At 39.8% G+C, this 16,392-nt stretch overlaps 1 protein-coding gene across 9 annotated transcripts in view; it reads right to left on the bottom strand.

The window, feature by feature from the left end:
* dlgap4b (discs, large (Drosophila) homolog-associated protein 4b) overlaps positions 1 to 15,818 on the bottom strand; it is a 128,548-nt gene extending 112,730 nt beyond the window's left edge. For 5 of the 9 annotated variants that reach the window (XM_085158975.1, XM_085158976.1, XM_085158978.1 and 2 more), the window contains exon 1: positions 15,222 to 15,816. The gene's annotated coding sequence lies outside the window, so the exon portion shown is untranslated. Of the gene's footprint in view, positions 1 to 15,221 lie in introns of all 9 variants that reach the window. The other 4 variants (XM_085158983.1, XM_085158982.1, XM_085158981.1 and 1 more) reach the window with 4 other exon arrangements.
* Positions 15,819 to 16,392: the final 574 nt, after the last annotated feature.

Raw genomic sequence — 16,392 nt, 5'->3', positions numbered from 1 at the left:
ACAGTGACATGGCAAGATGTCAGTAATATTGAAAATGTCACCAATTCACAGTAGAACTAAGGGAAACATTATTATCACAGTGATTCATTCCTTTGAAATGAACTTGTGTCTCGCGGTGATGAAGCCTATTTAAAATTACAGACACCAGGGTGTATTATTGCTGCCACATGACACAAGGTTTGGATCAGATGGCGCTTTTAAGGTTAACAAAACACTCAGCACTAATATTCTTTCTTCTCCGTATGCTGTTCAGTGTGTATCGTCTTATTTATAAAATAGACAACAAGTCAATACCGTGTACGGCACATTTATTTTAGTCTACACACACTTAGATGGAAGAAATATCACAAATAAACTAAACTGAGTGTGAATTTGTGTTTTCCCGTCATTTACTTAATGCCGTTGCTGGTAGGGGGTTAAGTAATCAGATAAATAAATTTCCACCTGATATAAAATGAAATATTTTGGGGTGGAAAATGATGCAATTATAACACAATCACAGTCTTCAAAAACAGTTTTCGTGATAGTTAGTCACAGATGTTGATGAATCCGAGAGTTAAAAACCAGGTTGTGATTGTGGAGCGTTCGCTGGCGGACCCAAAGAGATCGTATATCGAATGCACTTGTCTATAAAGTGTTTTCTCTTTTATTGTGTGGTACTGCTGTTCATTACTTGCTTGTACCTTTTATGACTCACTGATAAAAGCATAATAACCTCCACCATGGGTGCATCAGTCAGAGCATCAACTCTAATAAAGTCATCCAGAGACCAAATAGATCCCAGGATACAAGCTATGGTAACGTCTTAGAGAGGAGAGGAAACTATCAAGTAAAGGGCAGGATTTTTTTTCTTTGCCTGTTACAGTGCAGAATACAGCAGGGAGGATTTTTTCTTTTTTCTTTTTAACCATCACAAAACTCTGGCTCTGGCATCAGCGTGCTGGTAATCCAATTTTTGAATTCGCTGCAGTTTGTCTGGCGTAACTGACAATATTTATCTTGTCGGTATGTGTCTGAACTCTTTCACTCTTTAGTACAAGTCCAACTCAGGTCAAGGGCTGCTTATTACTGAGACAGAAAGTTTTTCTCACATCGGAAAAGCTTCCCAGAATGTACAGAAATTGCTAAATTGAAAAAACAGCTATAGCCTTCACACCTTACATAATCATCAACACGGACCTGATTCTTAACACAATTATACTTTATTGCTTCTTAACAGAAATATTGTATCGGGAGCCTTTATCCTTGCTGTTGTTGGTGCAGTACAAAGTGTAATATGATTAGTGCTGTAGTGCCAAGAGGGCTTATTGCTCCCTTCACAACTTCTCAAATGCACTGACAAGTCATCAATGACTCAGCTCCATAAGAGTGACTGAGGAAGGTTAGTGTGAATTAGCTCCCCAGTGCTGAGCCGCGGTGACGCAGCAAAAAAAGGAAAAAAAAAGATGAAATAACATTCACACTCTTCTCATACAAGCCAGGGTCACTTCAGGCCATTTGATCAAAACGAACCCATGATCTGACTGGCATGGATAACCTTGTTAATCCTCTATGACTGCATTAGCAGCAGGGGATGCATGGCTAAAGTTACAAACTAAGAGTTCAGCTTATTTTACATGCTTGATGATGGTTGAGGTTATTTAGAAGGCCAAAGTTTTCATTTGATATTGCTTTCAAAGAAGTGATCATATTTTCTATTGTAGCTGGTTAAAGAGGATGCACCGGGTCCAGTGTGTCTGAAAACAGACTGATGTATTAAAAAAACAAAATCATAAAAAAAGCAGAAGTGAAGCTCGGATGATACATGAGCCAAGCTAACATCTCAGTTCATTTTTACTGATCACAGATTTAAAGTTGTCTGTCTATTTCACAACGATTAGTTAGAAGCAACCTGTAATGTAAACATGATTACGGCAAATTAGATGTATTGAGAAATAAACAGATATATACTGGTTATCATTAGAACATTAGCTACCTATTGACAGTGGCACCTGAAGGGATAGGATATATATAAGGCAGCAAGTAAACAGTGACTTCTTGCTGGAAAAACAGTTAAGTGTCCAGGCAAGGAACTGAGCAACTGCAATTGGATTGGACTATTGTAAACATGGCAGGTCTTGTAGGGTGTTTCCTGTGTGGAGTAGTTATTCCCAGCTGCAGCTGCAGACCTGTCAGAAAGCCCATGCTGCCGCCTGTCCATCACTGAAAGTGCCTACGGTGGGTATAAGAGTAGTGGGAACATGGAGGAATTAAAGAGTGGTGGTCTGGTCTGATGAATAATGTTTACCTGAAATGATGTTGTTAGCTGTCTGTATTCTCTAACCTCATGACAAGATGCCAACAGGATGCACTGTGGGAAGAAGGTATGCAAGCTATGCAGAGAGACCTTGGGTTTTAGCATTCATGTGGCTGTTACTCTGACAGATATAAGCCATTTAGTCGCTGTTGCAAACCACAAACTCCACTTTTTATTAACTGGCTCTTTCTAAAGTTTTATGCACAGTGCCACACAGCCACCATTGTTAAGCAATGGTTTGCGGAACGTGACAGTTCAAGGTGATGACTCCAATTGAGGAACTGAAGGATGGGCTAGAAAAACAAGTCTGAACCATTAATGCTTCCAGGACTTAAATAATCTGCTGCTAACATCTTGTTAGTCTTCCTCAATACTCAGAACAGATGCATAAGGGCTACTAAATGCAACTATTTACATAAGACTCTACAGCCACAGCTCTGTGAGGTTATACCTAGGTGCAGCAATGCTTCAACCTAAATACTAACATCAGCATGCCAACATACTGATAATGGTTGGGATAATCACGCTGGGAAATTGTCTGAAGCTGCCCTTTCTCGTATGCAGTGCACACATAAGGAGAGTGTCTGCTGCAGACATTGTCTAAGAGGAAACGTTTCATTAGGTTTAAGCTTGGCTGCTGCATGGGTAGAGCACACAGAAGTATGACACAGAAAGACCACTCCCTGTTACATGGCCTCAAACCTTTTCCCGATCAACTGAGGTAAATATCTATAAAATTTCAGGGCTGCAGTGCACACTGTAGCTCAGGTGGCAGAGCAGGTCAGCCACTAATCAGAAGGTCGGTGGTTCGATCCCAGGCTGCCTCCTGGCTGCATGCCAAATATCCTTGGGCAAGATACTAACCCCGTGTTTGCCTACTGGTGGTGGTCAGAGGGCCCGGTGGCGCCTGTGTCCGGCAGCCTCGCCTCTGTCAGTGCGCCCCAGGGCAGCTGTGGCTACAATGTAGCTTGCCATCGCCAGTGTGTGAATGTGAGTGTGAATGGGTGAATGACTGAATGTAGTGTGAAGCGCTTTGGGGTCCTTAAGGACTAGAAAAGCGCTATACAAATGCAGGCCATTTACCATTTACCATTTACCACCTGACGATGGATGACGACAATGTAAAATTTGATTTAGATGGTATAATAGTAATTATGCTTACTGCATTTAGCACATTTAGATAGTACAGTGGCGCGCCAAGAGACAGACAAACATTGCCAGACAAAGAGAAAATCTCTTGTGCAAATATATCATGCAGTCTGCAGAAATGTATAAATACAACAAACTGATGACCAAGTAGCAACTTGTCATTTTTTTAAAGACAGCTCGATGATCATCGAGTTGTCTGCCTTTTGAAAGATGTTGTCAGCTGGAAAAGTAAAAAAAAATTATGCTTGTACGTGACTGCAGGAAAAAATGAGAGAAAACAATGACTTGTTGAATATGAATCTGACATCAGTTGTGTCAGATTAAAGGAAATTGCCCTGATATGCAGATTTGTTAATACACTCCATTAAGTATACATGTGTGTCTCAAGAGTTTCTGCCTCATCTTTGTTCATTTGTTTTTTTTATTTTGAGAGCTGGCTTCTGAACCTAGCAGTTTCAGTGTCTGTCTATTTATCTGCACAATTCTCCCTTTCCTGCTTTCCTGTTTTTCTTCTCACTCAGTGATATCCTTTATGAGTCACCTGCAGGTCTCTGCTGCAGAGGACTCCAATAATTACTCCAGAACAACTGGCCTGGCAGGTTTATTTATATTTCAAAGACTGGGTGTATTAAAGCGCCTTAAAAATTCAAGGAAGGAAAGAAATGTCACAACAGACCAAAAGAATGCATAGATAATGTAGCATAAAAAGAATGAATAAAGAATCAAAGCAAAAGGTGAAAATAATAAAAAAGAGCAGTGAACACAACAGGTGTAAGGCTGGATTTCATTACATTTCGTCATCTATTCAGTGTACAAGCAGCATTGAATACATTGATTAGACTACATAACTGATCACATGTTATAAAGAAGCACTTAATAAAGTTTTATTAAGCTGGTCTTTTACCAAACAGAATTTATTACACTCTGCCTCCATCTCCTGCGTCTACTCAAAACAACATTCGCGGAGGACGGGGGGGGGGGGGGGGGGGTTGATTTCTCCTAACCAATCACTTGAGCCCGGCCTATCAACCCTGAATTTAATGTTACTCTAAGTACACACTGAGGCATAACTGTCTCAGCACACAGGTTTTGCAAGGGTTTAAAGAATGGAGTGGAACGAAGTAAAACAGTTCCGCTTGTTCCTTCATTTCCTTCATGTCAATAGACACGCCTCAGGGGTGCCCAAAACACGCAAGCAATCATTACTGTAGCGCATCACAGATTGAGAACTCTTGACAACAACTTGACAACAGTATTAATCCCGCCCATTGTGCTGATTGGCTAATTGTTGTACTGCCGCAATCCTGGTTGGAAAGATCTTTTTTAATCGAAAACTGCTTTTCGTGCGAACGAGCTAGATGAGTCGATCAGTCACCTCGTTGGATAAGACCGTTTCAAATCCAGATAATTATCAACCTGACCATTTCCAGCTCTCATTAGGAAAAACACTCCGGTTTGAGTTTGGAAATGAGACCCTAAATCACTCTCAAGAGCTGCATAAACTAATCAGAAAAACCTCTTTAGGTATAAACAGTTGTGATGTGGCAACTAATAAGTCATGTATTGTGTAACAGAAACAGCAGCAGAGTGCAGCTCAATTAGCATTATGTCAGGCAATTAGTGAGGAAAACCAGGCGTTCTCCATATACTTCTGCCGCTTGGCTCCTTGAATCTTTTCAGCGTCATTAATTTGTGCCACACTGTGTTAGTTAATTTACAAATGGTGGCAAAAAGTCAGCCCACTGTAACAATGCAATTATCCATCATGGATTCCATGCACTTTAATTTGCTGTCCAACAATCTTAGATATGTTTTTATATATATATATATATAACCAACTTCCTTGCCACAAGCCAGTGATGATCCATTTACAGGCCATTTGATACCATCAGCTCTTCTAGACATTAATTAATAGGTACACTTTTCTCAGGTATTAAACAAAATCTCGTTTTCATTTTTGGGCAGTAATAGGAACCTCGGTGTACAGCTAGAAACTCCTCTCTACTACTGTACATCAACTACATCCACAGAAAAGAAAGGCAATCCCAGTTCAAAGAAAGAGATCACCCAGTTTCTTTCACAGATGAAACCATGCAGGTAAAGCAGATACTGATGCAGCTTTTGGATCCCATTTCACTTCTCGTAGTGTTTTTTTATTTTATTTATTTATTTATTTATATAAACTCAGTGGTTTAATTAAGGTGAAATCTTGCAGATATCTGCTGTATATGATTAAAACTCTATCTGGTGCTAAGAGACGGGTTATTTCTGAAGTTACAGGAGAGCAGCAGAAGAGCGATAGAGAGTTAAAAAAGCATGTTACCGATCACTGGAGGGTGTTAAGATCAAGCCCCGATTTATGTGATCAAAGACCAGAATGGTTTTTGTAGTCAGTGTGCGTGTGCTTTTTTTTGTGAGAGTTAGATACATGCTTCATGTTTCTGTAAGCATGTTTGAAATATGTGACATCGTACCCTTATCGATTCACAGCACCTTACTCTTGTTACAAAGTGAGTTTAACTGCAAAACACATTCATGGTTAGCCACCTGCATTGCACAACCAACACAGACAATATTAAACATCCATTCTCTACACGTTGTATGTACTTGAGTATGTCTTTGTATGTGTAAGTGACAGGGAGAGATGATTACTCAGGCATCGTGAGTAGATTTAACAAGTAAATTGAACACAGAGGTGGGCCGCCTCTCTGCTTGTTCTTTTGTTCTCTAATTTAATTTTACACTGTGTGACAGTGAAGTGAGTTTTACATTGGGGCGATCGTGGCTCAAGAGTTGGGAATTCGCCTTGTGATCGGAAGGTTGCTGGTTTGAGCCCCGGCTCCGACAGTCTCGGTCGTTGTGTCCTTGGGCACCTACTGGTGGTGGTCAGAGGGCCCGGTGGTGCCAGTGTCCGGCAGCCTCGCCTCTGTCAGTGCGCCCCAGGGCAGCTGTGGCTACAATGTAGCTTGCCATCACCGGTGTGTGTGTGTGAATGGGTGAATGACTGAATGTAGTGTAAAGCGCTTTGGGGTCCTTAGGGACTAAGTAAAGTGCTATACAAATACAGGCCATTTACCATTTACATTGCTATGAACAGAGAGGGTGCCGATCAAGAAAGAAGCTACTGCTCCAAAATTAACATCTCTAGGCTAGACTGAAATTTGCACATCCATACATTCACAAGAAACCAACTAATTTAAACAAATTGTCAAGACTAGTAGTCAAGTATCCAGCTAGAATTGTGCAGGAAGCTTATTGACCAAAACCCAAAAGCATCTGGTTGGGGTGGAATTTGTAAAGGAGTATCTGTGTACTAAAAATAAAATATATTCAAACTTATACACAAAAAAATCATCCAACAATCATGCCACTCTGGAAAAAGAAGATATCAAAGAAATCACTGAACAACCCAAATTATCATGCCTATGATGAGAGTATGTAGACTTCTGTCCACAACTGTAACTGTACTGTTGTCTTAAAAAAAAGTTTCCTTATAATATAATAAGTTTAATTTCTAACATAAATTTTAGAAACATTGATTTGCTTTATCTTCATGAGTAATATCTGAAGAACATCCTAACAAACAGCTCAAAGTGGGCAAGGTGTGGCTTTTTATTGGGGAACTGCTTTATATAAGAATTTTAAGACCAATACTGATATTGATATTTGGTGATGTAAAAATATAATATACTGGCTGACATTTTTTTATCCTTTAGATACACAAAAAGATTTCTCTAGCATTGCTTGTGTGTAGTTATTACTTACTAGTTTTTACTAAGATTATATGACAAGCTGGTTGTTGTTTTGTGGCATTACAAACACATGTTGCAACAGGGAGGTTCAAGAGAGCCCTCTAGTGGACAAACTGTAAGAACAACAAATCTCAGTGCATAGTTGAAGGGTGTTTCTTGTATTTAATATACTATTTCAATTTCATTTATCAGCAACTATAAATATAGATATATTAGCAAATAGCTAATATTGGTCATATTACCAGTGTGTGTGTGTGTGTGTGTGTGTGTATATATATATATATATATATATATATATATATATATATATATATATATATATATATATATATATATATATATATATATATACGGTGGCCCCTAGAGACAAAGCACGTACAAACTCCAAAACACTTGCAAACTCCAAAACACATGCAAACTCCAAAACACTTGCAAACTCCAAAACACATGCAAACTCCAAAACACATGCAAACTCCAAAACACTTGCAAACTCCAAAACACATGCAAACTCCAAAACACTTGCAAACTCCAAAACACATGCAAACTCCAAAACACTTGCAAACTCCAAAACACTTGCAAACTCCAAAACACTTGCAAACTCCAAAACACATGCAAATTCCAAAACACAACGGAAGTGCTCCAGGACGCTAGGGGCAGTGTTGAGCTTTTGTTACCTAGTAACTACACAAGCCAGGATGTATCAATGACCGGATTTGGGGTCTGCAGCCTTGAAGGCCGCATTTTAAGGCCGATTACGTCACAGCGACACGACGAAGGCTGTCCCAAAATGCGTCCGTAATTTCCCTGAATTTGAAGGATGGGTCGGTGTAGCCTTCATGGCCCAACATATCCCAGACTTCATAGCGCGGCAGTGGTGCGGATAATTTTGCCGAAAAAAAAACGGAGGAAGCGGAGCAGACGAAGAGTAAACTTTCAGAAGTAAGTACTGAATATTATGTCACTTATTTATGCGCAAATGTTTTTTATAATGAAGAACATTAAAACATTACTGTTGGCCACATGTCGGGAAAGTTATGTGACATTAGCGATGTTTGTACTAACTTGGTTTTAAAGCCTTTACTTCAAAATATACGCCGTTCAATAGTTGACTTTAATCTTACAGTGAATGTGATGATTTTATGGTTAATTAAAGTCAGTCATATTTCCACAAACACAAAAAGCTGAAAGTCAGTGATACTGCTCGGTTTGCAGTCCTGAATATCACGGCACAAGCAGGATCCACTGCACTGTTAATGTTAGCTATGTTATATTGCTGCCTCTGTTCGGTGGTGTCGAGCCAAACTGACTTTAACGTGTGTTTGAACGAGCTGACGGTTCACTCCTTAAGATTCGTAATAACACAAACACTAAATCCTCCTTCTTTTGTGCTGTTTTGTAGCAGTGTATACACCTGAGACTGTCACCTGTCTGTCTGTCCTGCACTCTCTCTCTTTTTCTTTCTCTCTGATTGTGGAATAAAAGTATGAAGATTCATTTATAAGTCACACTTGTGTTTGAATCCTGCAGCTTATCACACATTTGATTTCCATGTGTGACAACTGCAAGTGTCCAGAGTGAGGACAGACTGAGGGACCCACTGCTGCACATCATCTGTGAGGCTTTGCACCCCTGATGACCCACCAGGACAAACTCAGCAGTGTGTGAGGAAGAGGAGGAGGAAGAGCCAGCAGCAGCTGACAGATGGAGAGAATAGACAGACTGTTCCCTGTTTGTGAAGGACTGCTAGGAAAGTTTAACATAACTAACTGTCTGTCCTGAATCAGTCTTATTAGGCAATGTTCAAATAATTGTATCATTCCAGTGTTTTCAGTGTGGGAGAAAGTACTCAGGGCCTTCAAGTTACACACTATGAAAGGCAGCAACAAGTTTAATATTCAGAAACCTAAAGTATGTATCAGCAGCAGAATGGAGCTAAAAATAAATGTTTGTTTCAGTTCTATGAAGCTTTGAGTATTTTGGATTAGTAGTACTGCTGTGTTTGTTGCATCATATTGCTGTAATTGTTTATATGCTTTATATATTCTGAGGTAAGTTGATCTATAGTGTTACATCATATTTTATAAGGACGTTATGTGTTTGTATACTTTCTGCCCAGTTTGACCCATTTAGCAGAAGTCAGCCTTTTTAAGGCTCTGATATCTATTCTGTAAGACTTAAAGCAGTTATGACATGGTCTGATTTTCTCACCCAATAAAGGAATATTTCATATATCAGTCTACTCTTCATTTTATCAGAAACAGTTATCACAGCTCGTATATTTTCTTTTTATAAATATATGTAAGCAATGAGCCAAATTTAGTAATGCCAACATACTGAAGGAACAACATTTGTCTCTTATATATGATACACCTATATATGCACTGTCAAAGATACTTGTCTTTGAGTGAAGATTTAAGGTGATAAGACATATAACTTATCACTGTGCAGATTCAACTGCAACTTGAATCTGTACTGAGGCTCAGTATTTGACACAGAGTTCATGTTCACTGCTGTAATAGCTAATAATGATTAATATAATAACTATAATATTGGCCATATTATATTTACATTACCAAAGTGATATGACTTTAGTCTCATGAACAACATCAGCTAATTGTTATTTACTAACTAATCTTAAATGACTGTTCAGTACAGAAATGAAGCCCAAAAATCATGTTTTACTGTCCTGTGGTCTCAGCCTCAGATACTTATCAAATCACACAAAGCTCTTGTAGAAACAAACAAACAAATGTACAAAATATGTTCTCCTTCATTTCTGTCAAACCAAGTTGTATGACACGTTTCCAGCGGTTAGTATCATGGTTGCTAGGCAACCTGGGAAGCGCTACGGAGACTAGACCTTCCCATACAGACAAACTTGCCGTTTATTTTGCAAATCGAGCTCAACACTGCCCCTAGCGTCCTGGAGCACTTCCGTTGTGTTTTGGAATTTGCATGTGTTTTGGATTTTGCAAGTGTTTTGGAGTTTGCAAGTGTTTTGGAGTTTGTACGTGCTTTGTCTCTAGGGGCCACCGTATATATATATATATATATATATATATATATATATATATATATATATGTTTTTATATTAATAGAATTAAGCTACAATTAACAGAACTAGTGTGACGCGACTACTGAGCTGCTCATGAAAACATTCTTCAGAGTCAAAAATCTGATCTGAATTTAAAGACAGAGCTTGCTTTGTGCATTCTAACCAAAATGATCAACCACAGGATAAGCAAATTTCCTGACCTCTTGTACTGTACTTACTAATCTTGTATTTCCGAATCTAAAAATAAGACAAGGGGATGTGTATCTACAATGCAACAGGAAACCTTTCTTTACTCCAGGTTCCCAGCTCTGTTTGCCCCAAACACTGTAGCTAAGCAGCTGAAAGGCTGACCTCCTCTCACTAAGACACATCTTTTGACTCCAGCCATTTTCTCACCATTATGTTAAGCAATGGGCCTTTGCCTGCCAGAGACAGGAGACTAGTTGCTGAGGCTATCATTCATAGCACAGAGGAGGAAAGGATTAAGGCCATTGAGAAAGAGCAGGAGAGAGAAGGGTCTGCATCTTAATGCAGGCCTGAGTGTGGAACAGCCTTGTTATTAGGTGGCTCTCTGGAAAAAGAGCAGCGGCTAGGTGGGTGGGTGGCCGCTTGTGAAAATAACAACATTTGCTATCTAAAATCCAGTGCTTAGCACCTTTTCAAAGATCTTACCCTTTAAAATCGAATTATATTTTCAATAAAAAGGTAACTTTACCATTACATTTTGAATGCTTAACTATTTTGTCTTTAATAACGTCAAATGATTTCTTTTCCCTCGTGATTTTTCCTTCTCGAGGTGCGTAACGCTAACGCATTACAATCTAAAAATAGTTCACCACTGACACTTGTAATAGATGACTGTCTTTAAGAAATATCTCTCTTCTCCATTTGGCTGAGGGATACAGCAAATTATTTCACACAGCTAGAACAGAAATATTATTACAACACAGATCAAGAGACTTAGAATCACAGTCAGTGACCAGCTATTACACACAACCTGGCTTTTGCTGTCTCACACATACACCTAAACACATTTACATGTATATATATTCAGATACAACTGACATGGACTCATCATAACAGCATTTTACACTCCTGTGAAATCCTCCAGTCACTGCTCTGCTGGTCTCACTCTCTAACGGGTTACAGTCACCAGATCACCTTAAAGAAAACTGTCTCTCAGTCATGTTGATCATCACATGGAAAAAAGGGAAATAATTCCTATTGAACACAGGAATTATTAATACAAAGACCTAAAACAACTTTTCTCATGGTTTGTTGATTCCTGTAGAAAGAAAAATAAACATCACCACTGTTTGCTATGCTTCGCTGTAAGTGTTCTAATTCATGCTAAAATCTTTGACTACTGGTCGCACAAAACAGATTTTTTTCATACAGTTAATGGGCCTTTCCTGGCATCACCCCAGCAATAGTAGCTCATCATGTTGTGTGCAGAATTACAACAGCCTGAGCGGTGTAGCTCCCCCTGGCCAGCCTGAACTTGTGCCAACCCCACTATCCCACCGCAGCCTGGCTAGCATGGATATTAGCTCCAGTGCAGGTGGAAAAGGGGCTTTGGCACTCATTCCTCAGCCTGGTGCCTCTGGACAAGTGAGACGTAAGGTTTAATTAGAGTAGATAGCACGGTATTTTGGACAAGTAGGGGAAGCTTTAATTGATGTCAGAAGTATCTTACTTTGTGCAGTGTTGTGATTTCACTGGGGAAAAAGGGAGGCAGTAAAACCAAGTCTTTGGTTTAAATTAGAGAGAGTATGTTTGTAACAGCTGAAATTTAAATGTCTAGCAGATAAGAGTTTTTCAAAAAAGTACAGAAAACAAGAAAATGTAGCGCTGATTATAATTGATAATTGTCTAAAATTACACACAGTTCTGGTTTCTTGAATGCTTTGTTCTGTAATCAGCAGACAATGACAATTTAAATAGCAAACAAAACTTCCATGATCTTTTCTGGGTATCACCGCAGTTTTCTAAACAAATCAGGCCTAACTAATAGAGACTTTGAGCCTTTGTTAAGCACAATCTGGTTTTCTGACAGCACTCTTGCTAAAAAACACATCTCAAGTAAATTATAAAAGAAAGTTGCTTGTCATCCAACATCTCACAGGCATCTTTTGTGTGATAATAACAGACCGGCAATAAGCATAAAGGTTTGTTTGGGATTTTCAGCATGTGCATTAATCAGTTTTGACTACAGCTACGACATACCAACTGCTACGGAAAGTAAACAAGGAAATAATGTGTGCGTGTGTGTGTTACCGCCCCAACACTAACACACTCTTAATCCAAAACAGCCCGAAACAATGTTGCAAATAGACGCAGAGCTGTGATCTATTTCTAAAAAGGTTTATTGGGAACAAGTAGAAAAAGGAACACCAAGATATAAGAGATTCGGTTTCCTCTGAGGACCCTTTTTCCAACTGGGAGGAATGACGACATCTTATCTCTCCAGTGAGGCCATTTAAATATAGACTCCCGCTGCTTTAGCTGTTCCTACAGCGTGAGAGTCTGTTGATTTGCGAACCAGACTTCCTTTTACGTTGCCATCCTTGAACTTCAGCAGCAGTGACATCAGCTTTATGTCCTGAACTCTTCCTCTAGGAAGTCAACATAATAATTCATATTTACTGCGCTAACATTAAAACTTCCATTTTAATATTAATCATCCCCGAGCCCGCACATTCAACAAGTCACAGGTCCCTCACGGCTCTCTGCAGAAACCCAAGAAGGAAAAGATTTTTTTTGCCATCATCACTCCATTGATGCAATATGGTGTAATCTGGCCCCCCTGACCAAGCAGATATTTAATACAGGACTGTTCTATACATAATAAATGGCCCTAAGCCATACACCGCTGCATCCTTCTAAAGCAAATTTGCTTTAGAAGGATGCAGCGGTGTATGGCTAGAAACGGCCTGCCCTTGAAATACCACCAGGGTGTGGAAATTCTATTCTGGTGACCACTGTTTCCATCCATACAATACGTGACATTAATAATCTTGTTTTTGAGGTCAAAAGGTTCTCGCAAAGAAAAACCCCCCCAACGACTCCAGAATAAGTGCAGGGTTATCAATAAATGACATGAAAAAAGGCGCTCTGACGCATGTTAAAGCACATGTGAGGTAAGTGGATAATGAAACAACATGGCTGAGGGCTGGTATGCTTTGCTCTGTGCATGTGTGCATGTGCGTGCATGTGTGATGGAGACAAGCGAGGGGGGTGAGCAGAGTGCTGCTGAGAGTGATGAGATGCGATGAGACACAGTTTGAGTGAGTGCATACTAGTGGGGGTCGTGATGGTGGTGGGGATAGTGTGTGTGTGTGTGTGTGTGTGTGAAAGTGGATGAGAATGAGCAAGAGAACAAGAGAGGGAAGATAGACATAAATGGCTATGAGTTAGCATGGCCTACTATTTTTTTTTATTGCAGTTGAAGCAAATTGAGGCGACTAACGCAGCAGTTAGGCTGCTTTTCAGGTCACTCAAAAAGCTGTACTAAAAGGGTAGCTAGACCTAAATCCACTGTTAATTTGATGGAATGAAAGACACCGCAACCTAGTAAAGGATCAAAGCATGCTGCCGCACAACGTGTCACTACAAGTTGTCTCATGTCTTCGTGTTACGCGTGCAGGACAGCCACACCGGAGTTAATTTGATTGAATTAAAAATCTTGATTACTGGCTGAGCACAGCTGGCTCTGAATCCGTTGACAGTGTTGCTCCTTTTTTAAGGTGCCAAATAGAGACTGCCATATTCTTCTTACTGTTTATGCCACTCAGGTTGCAGGTTGCCAAAGTCTTTAGTCAACATTGCGGATTCCTTTTGCTGAAAACATCGTCCCTATCCTCAGTATGATGAGCTGGCTCTACTCAGCAATACTGTGGGAAAAGGGACTGTTCAGCTCAGTCGGATGGGTGATTCATTTGAGTTTGTGGAGTAATTGACCTTGTAAATATGGAACTTGGGAGTCTGTGCTAAATCATTATCTCTGAATTAGCCGTTCTTCATTTTGTAGCACTTGAAACAGTACAAGCATTTACATAAAAACTAATATTTCATGAAATGTATGGCTCCCAGTAGCCATGGAGCAGGTGGCTGTCACCAACACATGCAAAACTTGATAAATGAACATCAAGATTAAGGGACAGTCAGGCTTTTCAGGTTCTGTGGAAGCTGCTGGAGAAAAGATTCATGATTTTGATAGGCAATGTGTGACAAAAAACTTGTGAATACATTAAATTTCCAGCAAGGCTCTTATTATAAGTATGACCCAATTATAGCATGAATATGATTATTTTTAAAGGAGAAACCATAATCACGCTTTTAACTGCTTGTAAGAAGGAACTGTTAAAGATGAGCTCTCAGACTTTACAACTATCTCAGTTGTATGCTATATTTCTATTCATTTCCATACACAAAATGTGAACAAACCCTGCAGATTATTACAACATAGTTAACCACTCGTCAAATGTCAGAGTCCAAACCCCTAATAAGCACTTCTGTGCCTGTCCAAAAAAAAATCACAATGAGAAAGCTGTGGAGGAGGAACTGCATCAATCATTTCAGGCACACATCAAAACATCCCACAGCCCCATGTTGTTTTATTTAACCACACAGAAACCAGCAAGCCCCCAAATCTTATGAGAGCGCCTGTGAATTTTCAAGAAATAGCCTTTAGCCTGTTATGTCTTCTAAACCCGCAAAGGCGCAGTGTAAATACTGGCTCCAAAAAAAGGAAAAAACCAAAAAACAGCGTTTTGAATCAGCATGAGTCACCTTCCCACCCACTTTGGACGAAATGTTCACTCCTGTCTAACAGATTTGACTTAACATGTAAAACACAGAGAAATTCTGTGGGCGATATGTAGACACAAACAACAACAAGTAAATCAACAGTTTTAGTCTCTGTGGAGCCGTTTTGGGTTTTTTAAAAATGATTATTATTTTTTTTTACCTTCGGGTGCGAGCGCTTCTGGGAAATTGGAGAAGACGACTTGGAGAATGTATCCGTGTTTAGTCCGTAACTTCCCGTGCAGGGCATCTGTTTTTCAAGACGTGCTGACAGCGAGGAAGAGGAGGAGGATGAAGGAGATCACACTTGCGAGCGCCGCCGTGGTAAATAGCAGTGACAGGCGCTTTCCGCTGAAACCCGGCGTCCTTTGACGCCTTATTTGTCCGGTGAGTTTGTGTGCCTCTCGCTGGGGTAAAAGCGGGAACGCCGGTCCACCGTGGTCTCCATTACCGAGCTCTGTGTTCACTCTATATTTCTAAGCTTAAAGACGGCAGACAGGCACATGAACAAAGAGACACACAGGCAGGTGAGAAGAAGGAGAGGAGGACTGCCTCTGTCTGTCAGGCAAGCGAGGAGAGAGACTGAGACGCTGCTGCAACCAACCAACAAACTCCAAAGAGAGAGAGAGGGGGGAGAGGGAGAGAGGCATAAGTGAGCTATTGACTTCTCAGTTAGCAAAAGGCTTTAATCTGGAGTTCTGTAATCCATCACCATGAAAACCATCTGCAAAGATGACTCTTGACTAACTACCATAATGGACTTATTGAGCGTTATATCCAAATCACGAGTCCAGCTAAAAACACTGGATTCGACATTTTTCACAGTTAAAATCATCTGCAAAAAAAAAAAAAATCAGCTTTAGGCTTTATCTGTAAACTCCAGCTGAGATAAAAAGGTAATCATGATAGGAAAATGTAAATTCTATCACGGATTTGAGGAAATTGTGGCTATGTACTGTTCATCAATAGTATGTGTGAGTGTTTTGAATTATTAATATCACAATGAGCTAACAATAAAAATGCAGATTTTCAGAATCATCCAGCAACTACTGTAAACTGAAATATCCCCCAATTGAAATGTCACAAAACCGCTCACAGACAGATTTAAGCAGTTTGTGGTTTCAAACCATAAATAGATGGCCCCCAACGACAACAACAAAAACATTCAAAAATGCACATTAGAAATCTGTCGTCTCTTATATGATAACGCATATTTCATTTCATTTTCATTTTCAGATGAGCTTTCCTCTGACAAAAGAGAATCAACATATTTACCGAGTCCCTTTCTGCGAGATAGATGTTCCACATTTAGGGAGGCAGGCAACCATAATGAA

Source organism: Neolamprologus multifasciatus, chromosome 5 (assembly GCF_963576455.1).
Source record: "Neolamprologus multifasciatus chromosome 5, fNeoMul1.2, whole genome shotgun sequence".
Classification (NCBI taxonomy): Eukaryota; Metazoa; Chordata; class Actinopteri; order Cichliformes; family Cichlidae; genus Neolamprologus; species Neolamprologus multifasciatus.
Note: the sequence above shows the minus strand (reverse complement) of the source record. Positions and strands in the feature narration are given on the sequence as shown.